Raw genomic sequence first — 12,717 nt, 5'->3', positions numbered from 1 at the left:
AAGTTACCATCATGATCTATGGATAAAGAAGTTCATTGATATTGTACATTTGATGTAAAGTTATGCATATGAGTCAAGTTATCACAACACTAGCAGCTCAAACGCAAACCGAGGAGGTCAAACATTTATAAGGGAAATTTTTACTTCACTTTGTTTAAATTTAAATTTTCCCGCTTTGCCAAGGTTCTTCTGCAAGTCTAAGCTTGGAGTATTTGGATTAGTTTATTTCTGAATACTTATTGATGGATCAAGGACATAATTTACCATTTTTGACTATAACAACTTCAATACTTTGGGTATGAGCTGCTAGTTTTGTATTCCAATATCTGACATTCAGGACGGTGAGATTCTTTATCTGTGGACTATTAGTGTGTTATTTTTTGCGGGTGCCACCAGGATGCTGTTTGCCAATGCTATGCCATCTTGGCCACCACTGAAAGTGCATAGTTTACATCTCTCTACTATATTATACTGAAAGACTGGACATAATTGCTCTATTGCAGACCATTACAACACATTTATATACATTAAAGAATGAAATAACTCATTTTTTTTAGGGCAAACTAGATTAACATAGTCAAAATAAATGTAAGTAAAATAAATTGTGCACAGTGGACTGGAAGACAAGAATCGTTAGAGAAATAATTGAAATGAATAGTGCTGCAGCTTGCAGCTAAACATGTTGTACAGTATGCTGGCACATTTGCAAAATCCTAAGAACATTTTCTTCCTTAGCTTCACTTTCAGTGTGATGACTTTTCTTAGACCAATGACAATACTTTCCATTAAGACTGATTGATTAGTCGGATTGGACCTTACATTAGTATGTGCAATACAACACATACAAGTCCTTTGTTTCTTCACCTAGGGTATGCAGCCAATCCACGTCTTTATACACTGGACCACAACGTGTAAACCAATCCTAACATGTCTAATTTCTCTATAGTTAGAATTCACCTTGTATTATCAATGGCAATAACAGTACACTTGCATTAGATATCTAACTTAAGAATTAAGAACTAAGAATGTATTTGACTTCTGAATATTTTCTTTTTTTTTGTCAATAAGAACAATAAACAGGAAGGATAAACTCTTGCAAGGGTAGTAAGAGTATGTTCACACACAGCGCTAACACTGCAGAATTTCCATCTGGTTTTCCTTGCGGAGATTCTGCAGCGCAACACAGTAGCATCAAAGTGAATGAGATTTGAAAAATCTACCTAACCCCTTAAGAGAATACATCAAACAGTAAAAGCCAAGCACAGAAGTACAACCTAAAGCTCCTGAACCCCAATGCAAAATCTTTATCAGGGCCCCTCAACTGTTGTAACGCCAGCGGCGGGTACCGCTCTTGCTTGCGGTACCCGCCAACCAGCCTGCTCACCCACCTCACCGGCGTTCTTGCTCTTCTCCTGGCTGTGACTGCCGGTGCTTCTACTCTGCCTTCTGTGGCTGTGTTTCTCCTCCTGCTCATTGCCACATGTTCCATAGGGCATACACACGCTCCCTGGTCATCACTTAAAGGGCTAGGGTGTGTGCATTCACAATGATTGCTTTCCAATCCCTGATGCTATGGGCTATTTTTAAGGTAACTCCTCTAGTCATCTGGTGCCTGAGCAACTTTGGTGCATTTTAGATGTTTCCTGCAAAGGTTCCTGTTTGCATCCCCATTCCTGCTACCCACTACCAGTCGGTATCACGCTACCACCTGCGAGTTTGTGTCATGCTACCTGATACGAGCTTAAGGCCTAGTAGCTGTTGGCAACCTGTGTACTGCTGTGCGCCTGAAGACCCGCTTTCAGTTACAAACTGTGACTTCAGATCTATACCCGTCTGCCAAGGTATCATCGTTCCTGTAACCACGGTGTACTTCACCGTTGTCTCCTGGTCCTATGGGCATGCTGCTACTCACACTAGGAAAACCTCAAGAGATAACGACCTGGTAGTCTCCCTGCAGCAAAGTTCAGATCCTGTACGGGGGTTAAAGGATGAATACAGGGAAAGTTACTTAGACAACGCCCTTAGAGTTGGCCCTAATTCAGTTAAGTAGCACAGTGGATCCACAATTCGCTTGTCATTACAAATGTCACATCACAATATCTGATCATGACAAGGGGTCGAAGAGGTTTTTGTTATATTTGTTAGGGCAAATTAGCCTGTGCCTTATTAAGGATGAATCAATAGCCAAAAACTTTTGTACCTCCTATACTTATTTCTCTGGCCGGTTGATATTGCCATGACTTGTAGATTTTCCTTCGACACATATCCTCGTGTAGCATAAGTTATATGGTTATATGGTATTTTCTTGTTTGGATTCTTCTTTCTGTAATATCTTGATCAAATTGATTTTGTTATTCTGTTTGACAAAAAGCATTCTTCCCATCGGGAGTTATCATTTAAGAAGTCATCTGGGGAAGTGAAATGCTAATTGCATCAGTAAGTGAAACTGCTTTCAGACAGCTTAAAATCACTTTCCCTCTGATAGCAGACATTATCTTGATGAGCATCGCATTTCAAGGTCTGCCCTTCACTTTAAAGATAAAATGTACCAAAGGCTAAAATTGCAGCTTTCCAAAAGTCACTTTCATGTATTTTGTAATCATGTAATAATGATTGTGTAGCCCAAGATTGGGCAGATTCTCTACAAGTACATTTAACAAACAACGCATTTTAATTTCAGCTTTGACCTTGTCACTTTTCACACAAATTGTTTTTCTTTTCTGCTGATGATGTTTAACATGTAAATACCACCTTTTTTGCATGATTTTAAGGCAATAAAAATATCCTAATCTAAACCTCCTTGAAAAGGCAGCGGAATTACTCGCTGTTTTATTTATGTGAGTAGGTGCTAGATTTGTGAGTGAACAGCAAGAGATACAGGAAATTATAGGTTACAAGCAAATGGTTTTTCTTATTTTGGAAACAAAAACAATATATATCCAGTTCTAACAGTTTAAAGTTCTATGTAACAATGGCTATTAGTAGGCTACAACGTAACTGCTGGGGCCAGTTGCAGACGAGATCCGACACTCCAATTTATATTTGGGAACTAAAATCCTCAAAGGGGTTGTCGCATTAGGACCGTAGGGCATATAGACATCATAGTTGGGCCCCCTTATTGGGGTGACCCCAATGTGAACCATAGCGGAGATCCACTAACAAGCAGCAGGAGAAATCAGCAACTGACAGTAACTTCCCCTTGTATATTAAGCAATTTGTGGGGGTCCCGAAACCTCTCATATTAAAGGTGTTGTCTGTGGTGAGACAACCCCTTTCTATATGTCCCATTAGGGCATGTGGGTGTAATAGAGAGGATCCCATGGTAGCCACTACACAACATTGCCACAGCCACAGCATCTTACAAACTTAAGTGTCCTAAATGCAGCCATAAAGTTTCACTTCACCAAACAGCCAAATGGGATGCTGACAGCATATAAGGCATGCACCCTAAACAAGAGTCTGGGGGCTTATCATTATTTTTTTTTTAATGTTTACCAATTACATACTGTTAATAAAATTACCTAGTAAAGCATTATGGCATTTACTTACTTAATATGGCGCCATCCGGTGTTCAAAGTGTAGAGCAATGCACACGCCCACCTTGTGAGCTGAGTGCTGGTTGACACGAATGCTCAGCCACTCTCTCCACAGTCAGTTTTCTGCATAGTCATTATCTGTTCACTGCAGAGCAGTAAATAGAAATAGCTTTCTGTCCTGCTTGTCAGGAAAGGAGCAGGGCATCTGTAGTAGCATAATATTGCAGTTGAGGAGACTCATTCTGCACAGGAAGTAAGAAGGGACTATATCATCAGCTGCCAGAGGGGGAATAGGATTGATTTTGCTCAGAGCCCCTCCCCCAGCAGCACAGATAATAAAACAATGCTAAAAAATGGTATTTTTTAATGCTAGAAACCCTAGAAAAATACTTTAAAACAGCTATTAACAGAATTTCAGTATTTTTGGTGTGAAAATGATTCATGGGATAACTTAAGTTTTGAGCAATTTCTTCTCAATTGATTTTGGTGAACTAACCTGCTTTACTGTGACTTATACCTAGAGATTGTCTAGAGACCAGTTATTGAATATTCTACCAATACTGATTTTTTTTTGGAGATTTGTTTTGTGTGGTTACTTTTTGACTATAAAAATACTAAAGTCAGGTCCTTGAAAAGCCTTGCACTAGTAAAAAATAAATCAAAGCTCATCTGTTTGAATATTTAAGTCTCCTTATCGTTAACTTTGATTGATTAAGATTCTTTTACCGGTTCTCGTGCATTCTGCTCTTATCTTCTTTCTTCTCTTTAATGGTCTTGACAATACCCGCTCATCCATCAATAAAGTTGCTTTGCAGAGTACAAATAACCTTTTGCATGGACATAACATTGACAAAAAGACATTTGTCATTGCAGAAATTGTATAGGTATAGTCTGATTAAATAAACCATACAAGACACTTGTTATGTAATTTGAGCCCAAGATACATAAAAGGCAGTGGGCTCAATAATGTTCTGGTTCACACATATTCCAGCAAATTATGTGTCAGTAATAGGAGAATAGCTGGGACAGAAACTGGCCAGAGCTGCGTCCCTGGTTCTAGGTGCCAGGAGGGAACAGCAACAAGCCACACTTAACTTGCACATGGTATTTAGATACAGGGCTAGGGCACAGAACTGAATCATATTCTCCTGTGAAGGAAAGCCTATATACAACTCTGGTCAGTGAAGACAGAACAAATTAGTATTTTATTCTACTTAAACTACGCTAGGGTAGATTTTTAGGGGGCATTTATAAATTAAAAGTTACTAGTATGGGTCTACTTTTTAGTCTATACTTATAAACCTATTTAGTCATCTAATATGAAGAGTTAATCAAATACTGTACCTAGAGTATAAGATGTAATATGAATAATCTTATTGAAAGGTACAGTATACAAAAATACAACATATTTTTGTCCTTGAGGTACTTACATTTTGGGTAAAGATTGTGCTTATAGTTCAGAATTATCAACGACTGTTGCATTCGAAGACTTATCATTACCATTTTTGAGTTACAATCAATGTTATATGACAATATTATAATTGGAGAATTTAATTAAAATATGTTTTTTACCTTATAGTCTTACTTGAAATGTTTACTTTATAGTCTATATAGCTTATACTGTCCTGTTGAGCTCTTTTTCAGAAAATTTTGCTTAGGAGTTGTTATGACCAGCAGATTTTTTGGACCCACCAGGCTACTCCACCAGTTTGGCTTAGGGCCACCACTAAGAGTGTTATCTAAGTAGCCTCCCTGGTGTTCCCACTTTAACCCCTTATAATGGTGCATTATGTGTGGATTATTGTGAGCCCTCAGCAGAGAGGAATGATTCTGTAATCAGGTACCACAGGTTGTGTCTCCAGCCTATGGACAATCAGGTGAGTCAGAGGTACACTCCACGAGACATAAAGTGTCCTCATTGTCCAGTTTCCACAGGGGATCATCAGGAGGCACAACCATCAATCAGCTAGAGAGCAGGCCAGCAAAGAAAGCAGATCCAATTATCTCCCCCTCCCCCCCCCCCACTGTGTCCTCATCCCGGCTGTGGCAATACACGTAATATGACAAAGGACCACAACTCACTTACAGACAGTAGAACTACAAACTAAAGTCATTATAATGATGGTGACTAGAAACTGCCAAGATGTCCCCCCCCCCTCCCCTGAGTGGTATATAAAGGGTTTTTCCTGGGGAGGATGGAGATCTCCTGGATGTAGACTTTAATGAGAGCTGAAGCTGAGGCCAGCGCTCTGCGGCGTTTCCTGTGATTGCCTAATTTTGTGGACTGTGTGCTGTTCCTGCATTGGAGGCTACTTGTTCTGTAAGCAGTGGATATAATAAACCCTGTTGGAGTTGCCCTGTCTTCACTGGCTCTGTTGATCGTGTATTAACCTAACGAACCCCATGACACCCCTATACAGGGATCTTGTCTTTGTTGCGGGTAGACTACCAGGTGGCTACCTCTTGAGGTGGTTTCTGCGGAGTAGCTGCTGGCCAAACAGACTAGAAACAGGCACTGACAGATGGTACCGAGATGGGTGGAAAGTTCAGATTTGACACTGACAGTAGGAGGCAGACTGATAGCGGGCAGCTGGATGGAAGCTGATAAAGGATTGCTGGACACAGACAGGTAGCTGGACACTGGCAGACAGCGGATAGCTGGTTACTGGCTGACAGCAGGCAGCAATAGCAAACTGGATACAGGCGGGTAGTGTATAACTGGATACAGACTGACAACAGATAGCAATAGAAGGCCCGGAATCAGATGCACACAGGAACCTTCACAGGATACAACTAGGTTGTTCCAATGTTTCTCTGGCACCGGGTGGATAGTGGAGGTGCCTTAAATAGTCCTGGGGCAACAGGGATTGGATGGGTGAACTTTGAATTTTTTGTGCGTGCTGGCTCTTTATGTGGTGGCCAGAGCGCGTATGCATGCACACTTATGATATTGCGGCCGCGAGATGAGGACACCAGCAGATGCCAGTGGCCTGGAGGAGGGACAGGCCGCCGGAGGAGGTACGAGACCTGGCAGGAGCGGCCGCCAGCGTTACAGGAGTGAATGAGTGTAATGGGTGTGTCTATCTCTGAATGAGTCTAAAGACTGTAGCTTCGGTGATGAATTTAATCAATCACAATCACATGGGAGGTCACACAATTGGCGAATCAGCTATTCTTTTGTAGAAGAAGCTGCTAAAGTATGTATTTTAATAGGGCGGAACTCCAAATATACATAAGCAAACTTTTTTTTATTAACAATGTTAATCACTGGATGTATATAATGAGCGGAGATCATAAATATAAATTTTTTTAAATTTGATATTGTTTTTTTAATGTTTGCTTTCTCCATTTAGCCTAATTCTTCTGAATCTAGCATATTAATGTGAATTGCTAATTCTGACAGCTTCTCTTAATCAGATGGTCAGCAGATTCCGCACCCAAGTGGAGAATGAACGGAGAGATGGATGTGCATGTCCAACTTGGTTGCTACTATAACTTCCATACACTAAAACGAAGAGAGCCAGCGACATGTGCTGTCATCTCACAATCCAACACTTACCTATATGTGGTGAACTTACGAAGCGGATTGGGGTTCAGGGCACCCCGAACTTATCAGCCATTAATGGCATTTCCTGTGAATATTCCATAAATGTGTTTGGTCGGATAATTTATTTAGAATTTTTCATATTATTGTCAGACTTTATTTCACCATTTCTTTGATATATGAGTCTCTTTGAGTTTTTCTAAACCTCTAATATTAATCGAAATATCAAAAAAAAAAGTTTTACTTTTTTTTTTATTATTTAATTTTGACAAACTTGAGAAAAAAAATTCAACAGTTTGTGCATTATTTTTGAGATGTTGATCATGAACCAGAAAAAGTTTCTCTCCTAGGCATGAAGACACTCTTAAAACGAAATTACATGGTTCATGTAATGTAAAAATGACAAACTCAATGACAGTGAAACCATAGATTTGCGTTTTGTATGTATCTGTCAGATGTACTGTTATTTTGACAAAAAAAATATACCGTAGATGAGAACAATGAAGGTCGGTATTATGGTATTGCTTGAACTGAAGGTCAGACTGTAAAGCTTCAAGCAGCCTCATGATATAATTGATTGTGAAGTGGAAAAGCTTTAGATGAATAACACATCTAAGACTGATGCCAGATACAATCAGATCTCAGTCCGTTAGCAAATAAGTTGCTTTCCTTCTTGTTGGAAATCATCCAGATATCTAGCAGTTTTTCTTCAAATGTCAAAGCTGCTATTCATCCTGATCAGTGTTCGATAGGATTTGTATTAGTTGATTGCAAAAGTGTGGCAGAATTAAAGCAATTTACCTGCAAATGTTTTGTCGTATGCCTAAGTGCTGACTACACAACTGCACAGAGATAACACTGCAGTATCCGCTTTTGACAGAATATCAATACGTTAGTGAAGTTTTTGAGATATTTGGAATACAATTTGCAGCACATGAGAAAAGCACATAGAGAAGAGGGGCCAACAGAAAACGATGGGGCCACTTCTACTGCTGGTTTCCCCATCCATTGCTCTCTCCTTGTAAGAGAAGGGCAGTGTGATACTTGTGTGCTTCCTTATTTCCTCATGTTGTTGTGGCAGGAGTGGAAAAGTCATGTATAGGGGAAGCCCTTTTGTTGTTCCTCCTACTTCGAGGCCGGCCCTGTTTAAAGATGCCCTGAAATATTTTGTAATACTTTTATTAAATTTAAGTGTTAAGAACTGTGATGATGTAGTCTGATATGTCAAATCACTACTATCAGAGGCGGGATTCAATAATTGCGCATGAATACATTGAACTTATGAATATGTGTGACATAACTCCATATCAGCTAATTTGCATTCAACGTGCACATTTTTGGGAGATGCGTATATGACTTCCTTTCTCAAGAATGATTTGTTTATATACAGTATATGTTTATATACACAGTGACCACCAAAAGTTCCAGAACACCCTCATAACTTTTGAACGGCTTGAGGTAGAGGGTTGAAATTTGGTGGCATTTAATGGGATCGTAAAATCTACCAGTTAACGCCCCAAAACCCCCCCCCCCACCCCCTTGGGGCGGTGGGGTGGGGACGGGGGCAGCAAAATCTTAAATGGCACGGGGGGTCGAGTGGGGGCTCATTTGAAAGCTCTTTTCAATACGAAAACAATGATTTTGAGATAGGATTTTTTTTCGCTGAGATATTTAACTTTAAAGCTATCATCTTCATTATAGGCTACCGCCGGTGTTAGTATTACCCAAAATGTACCGTGCGGGTAAAATCCTAAATGTGTGTTAGCGCGTGTGCGTGCGCGTGTGTGTGTGTGTGTGTGTGTGTGTATGTGTGTGTGTGTGTGTGTGTGGGAACTCGCTTGTGAATTTCAGAGAGCGCTAATTCGGAGAGTAATTTTAATTTTTGTACATTTCTATTGTCATATAACAAAATGCATTTGACCGTAGCAGAAAGGATCACTTTATTGATGATGAGAGGGTATGGCGAAAAAAAATAAGATCCTAGCGAGAAGTAGCTTTATTCAATGCCACTTATCCTATGCGTGATCCAATTTCATTGTCAACTGTTAAAAGAACGGTTCATCGTTTCGAAATAACGGTTCAATTAAAGATGCACCGGAAGACCCAAACATGCTAGTAATGATGAAAAAGCTTTAGATGTTCTGCTCGCTGTACATGACAATCCTCATACATCTGTCTCGAGTGGAGCACAACAAAATGATATCAGCGCCACATCAGTTTTGAAGAGGCATCATTATCATCCTTATAAACTACGTCTAGTTTAGGTGCTATCCGAAGATCATTATGACAGAAGAGTGGAATTTTGCAATACAATGATGGCACGATTTGGTGATAATCCTCAGATTTTCAACTGGACCTGTTTTTCGGATGAAGCTACGTTTGAACTAAACGGTTCTGTAAATCGTCAGAACATGAGGTATTGGGCAGACGGATGAGAGGCAGTCATACCCAGTATCCTCAGAAGGTTAACATTTGGGCCGGAATATTGCTCAATCATATAGTAGGACCGTTTTTCATTGAAGGAAACAAATGCAGACAATTACTGCAATTTGCTTAGAAACTAAGTAATACCGGCTATTCAAAATATTGCTTGAGAAGCTTTCCGCAATGTTTGGTATCAGCAGGATGGAGCTCCGGCTCATTTTTCTCTGGGAGCTCGAAATCTTTTGAACGATAATTTTCCTGATCAATGGATTGGTAGAAGAGGCCAAATAGAATGGCCAACGAGATCACCAGATCTAACCCCATTAGACTTTTTATTTAAAAAGTAAAGTCTATGAGACTAGGATCGCAAACTTAGACAAGCTGCGGGAAGGAATAGTGAACATTTAGGCCTAATTCACACGAGCATGTTCGGTCCGTGACATACGGTCCGTATGTCGGCCGCATTTCCCGGACCGAACACACCTCAGGGAGCTGGGCTCCTAGCATCATAGTTATCTATGACGCTAGGTGTCACTGCCTCACTGCAGGAAAACTATCCCGTACTGTAATCATGTTTTCAGTACGGGACAGTAGTTCCGCCGAGAGGCAGGGACACATAGCGTCATAAATAACTATGATGCAAGGAGCCCAGCTCCCTGCAGTGTGTTCGGTCCGGGAAATGCGACCGACATACGGACCGTATATCATGGACCGAACACGCTCGTGTGAATTAGGCCTTAGAATTCAATTAGACCAGATTTTATAAATAACGTTATCGATACGTTTTTTAGGTTTGCTTAGGACACTGTCAAGTTGTTGGAGAAGGACATCAGTTCGAACATTTGATTTAATACAGTCAATATTTGTACTAATACACATAATACATGTCCTCGGTCTTGCTTTGGTTGGCCGGACAACACACACACACACAGCGCAGAGAGGGATTGGGAGTCGTTAAATACCGGGGACATGACGAACTCCGGAGTCCTTATCTCGGGCTGTGTAGACACACGCACACGCGCACACACACACACACACATTGAGAGGCAAGGGGACTCACATTAATCTAACACCCCGATGAGATGTAAATCTGACCGTGTGACCTCCGCGCGGTACATTTTAGGTAAAGCTAACACCAGCGGTAGCCGATAATGAAGATGATAATTTTAACGTTAAATATCTCAGCGAAAAAAAATCCTATCTCAAAATCGTTTTCAGCATAGTTTTTGTATTGAAAAGAGCTTTCAAATGAGCCCCCACTAGACGGCCTGTGCCATTTAAGATTTTGCTGCCCCCAAGGGGGTGGGGGTGTTTTTTTTGGCGTTAACTGGTAGATTTTATGACCCCATTAAATCCCACCAAATTTCAACCCTCTACCTTGAGCCGTTCAAAAGTTATGAGGGTGTTCCGGAACTTTTGGTGTGCACTGTATATACTCTATCGACACTGATCCACCATTGTTTAGATAGGCAAATCCCTGTGTCATTTACTGTCCCCTAATACCTGCCATTTTGAATACATTAACTCTCATTTTCAATAATTAACTGTAATTAAAATAGAAATAGGAATATGCACTTTTTCATGTGCAGTTATGAATCTTTGCATAAAAAAATCCAGATTATTCATCAAAAATTTATGAAACCGTTATATTGTAGGAGCTCAACATTTGTCAGAGCGTATCGCTCTTCTCTCATTTTGAGCATTATTGTTTGGAGAGTAAGCAAAGATTCATAAAATAGTATTACCGGTGGTGTTTCATCAATTCTTCATCACTTTTTGTCCTTTTATGTAAGTATGTGCCCCTGTGGGCCACTTCCATGTACCCTTGTCTACCAATGTGTGTGTAAATTCTTGAATTGACAATAAATGGTTGTTGCAATAAAGAATATGCAGAAACTAATATGATCATATCATTTGTTGTAGAAACTTGTTTCCTTTGTGGGAACTTAGTCAAAATAAAATGATGACATTTGTGGTATACAAACATATGCTTTTGTTTCAGTTACATACAGAATTTACGTTGCTGATTTATTTGAAAACGGTTGGTGGTCAAAGAAAAACATTATCGTTATAAAATGCAATCACTTGTTTTTATGCCAAGTTTCCTATATAATATTCAGTGTGAAAATGTCAAGTAAAATATTGAATTAGGAACATAACTGCACATTGGATGATTACATGTTAAAATAAGCCAAGGTGTAATAAAGCCAAAGGCCATACACAGATCTGTGCCGTAATTTCTGTTTTTCTGTTCCGTCATAGGAACAGAAAAACACTAAAATTATAGAAATGCCGAATCCATCACATGACGGACACAAATGGCATCAAACGGTACCCATTAACTTTAATGGGTTCTATCGGGTTTAGATCATGGTTTCGGTCATACGCTATTTTGTCCGGGATTTTTGATGAAATTTGCAACACAGATGTTAACACTGCGTAAGATAATATCTGGTAAGGATAATAATGAATTGCACACAATACAATTGCTTAAAAATATGTAGCTGTGTATCATTTTTACATCAATTTTAAAAATCCATTGTGCAAAAAAATGTACATTGTCAACATTGGCATCAATTGTCTTTTATTTTTTGATCACTTCAAATTACAGTGACGTCAGTGGGATGACAGATGGAAAAGTGGATGCAACCAATCATATTTGTATTTCATTAATTTATACATGATAAAAAAAAAATGGAAAGACAAACTTTTCCACACTAAACAGGAAAATGTATGAAGCACTATCCAGCCCCTTGCATTCAATGTCATAACAGATGACTAATTTAAACCGGTTCAGGACCGGGCTATTTTGAGCCTTCAGGACCAGACAGCATTCAGCCATTTTTAGCACGCGTTAGTTAAACAGCTATTACTGTTTTATTTGTTAGCTTTTATTTTTTCCGTAGACAATGCAGGTTTCTGTTTTGTATTATTTTTATGCACATCCTTTTTGCTATTTTAGAATTTTTAGGCTTAAAGTTTGAAAGTAATAGTAAAAAAATAAGCTTTCTTACTTTTCAGCGATTTTGTTCTGGTAATAATATCGTTTTACCCTAAAATAGACCTTTTATCTGTGATCATCGTTGTCTACCGTAAATTTTGATATATTACATGTCTATTTTAGGGTAATTGGGTCAGAGCTAGTGTTACAACAATGATTGGCGGGGAACGACAACATTTTTTGGGGTGAGTATTTTATGTGTATTTATTGCT

The sequence above is a fragment of the Rhinoderma darwinii genome, chromosome 5, assembly GCF_050947455.1.
Source record: "Rhinoderma darwinii isolate aRhiDar2 chromosome 5, aRhiDar2.hap1, whole genome shotgun sequence".
Taxonomy (NCBI): domain Eukaryota; kingdom Metazoa; phylum Chordata; class Amphibia; order Anura; family Rhinodermatidae; genus Rhinoderma; species Rhinoderma darwinii.
Note: the sequence above shows the minus strand (reverse complement) of the source record.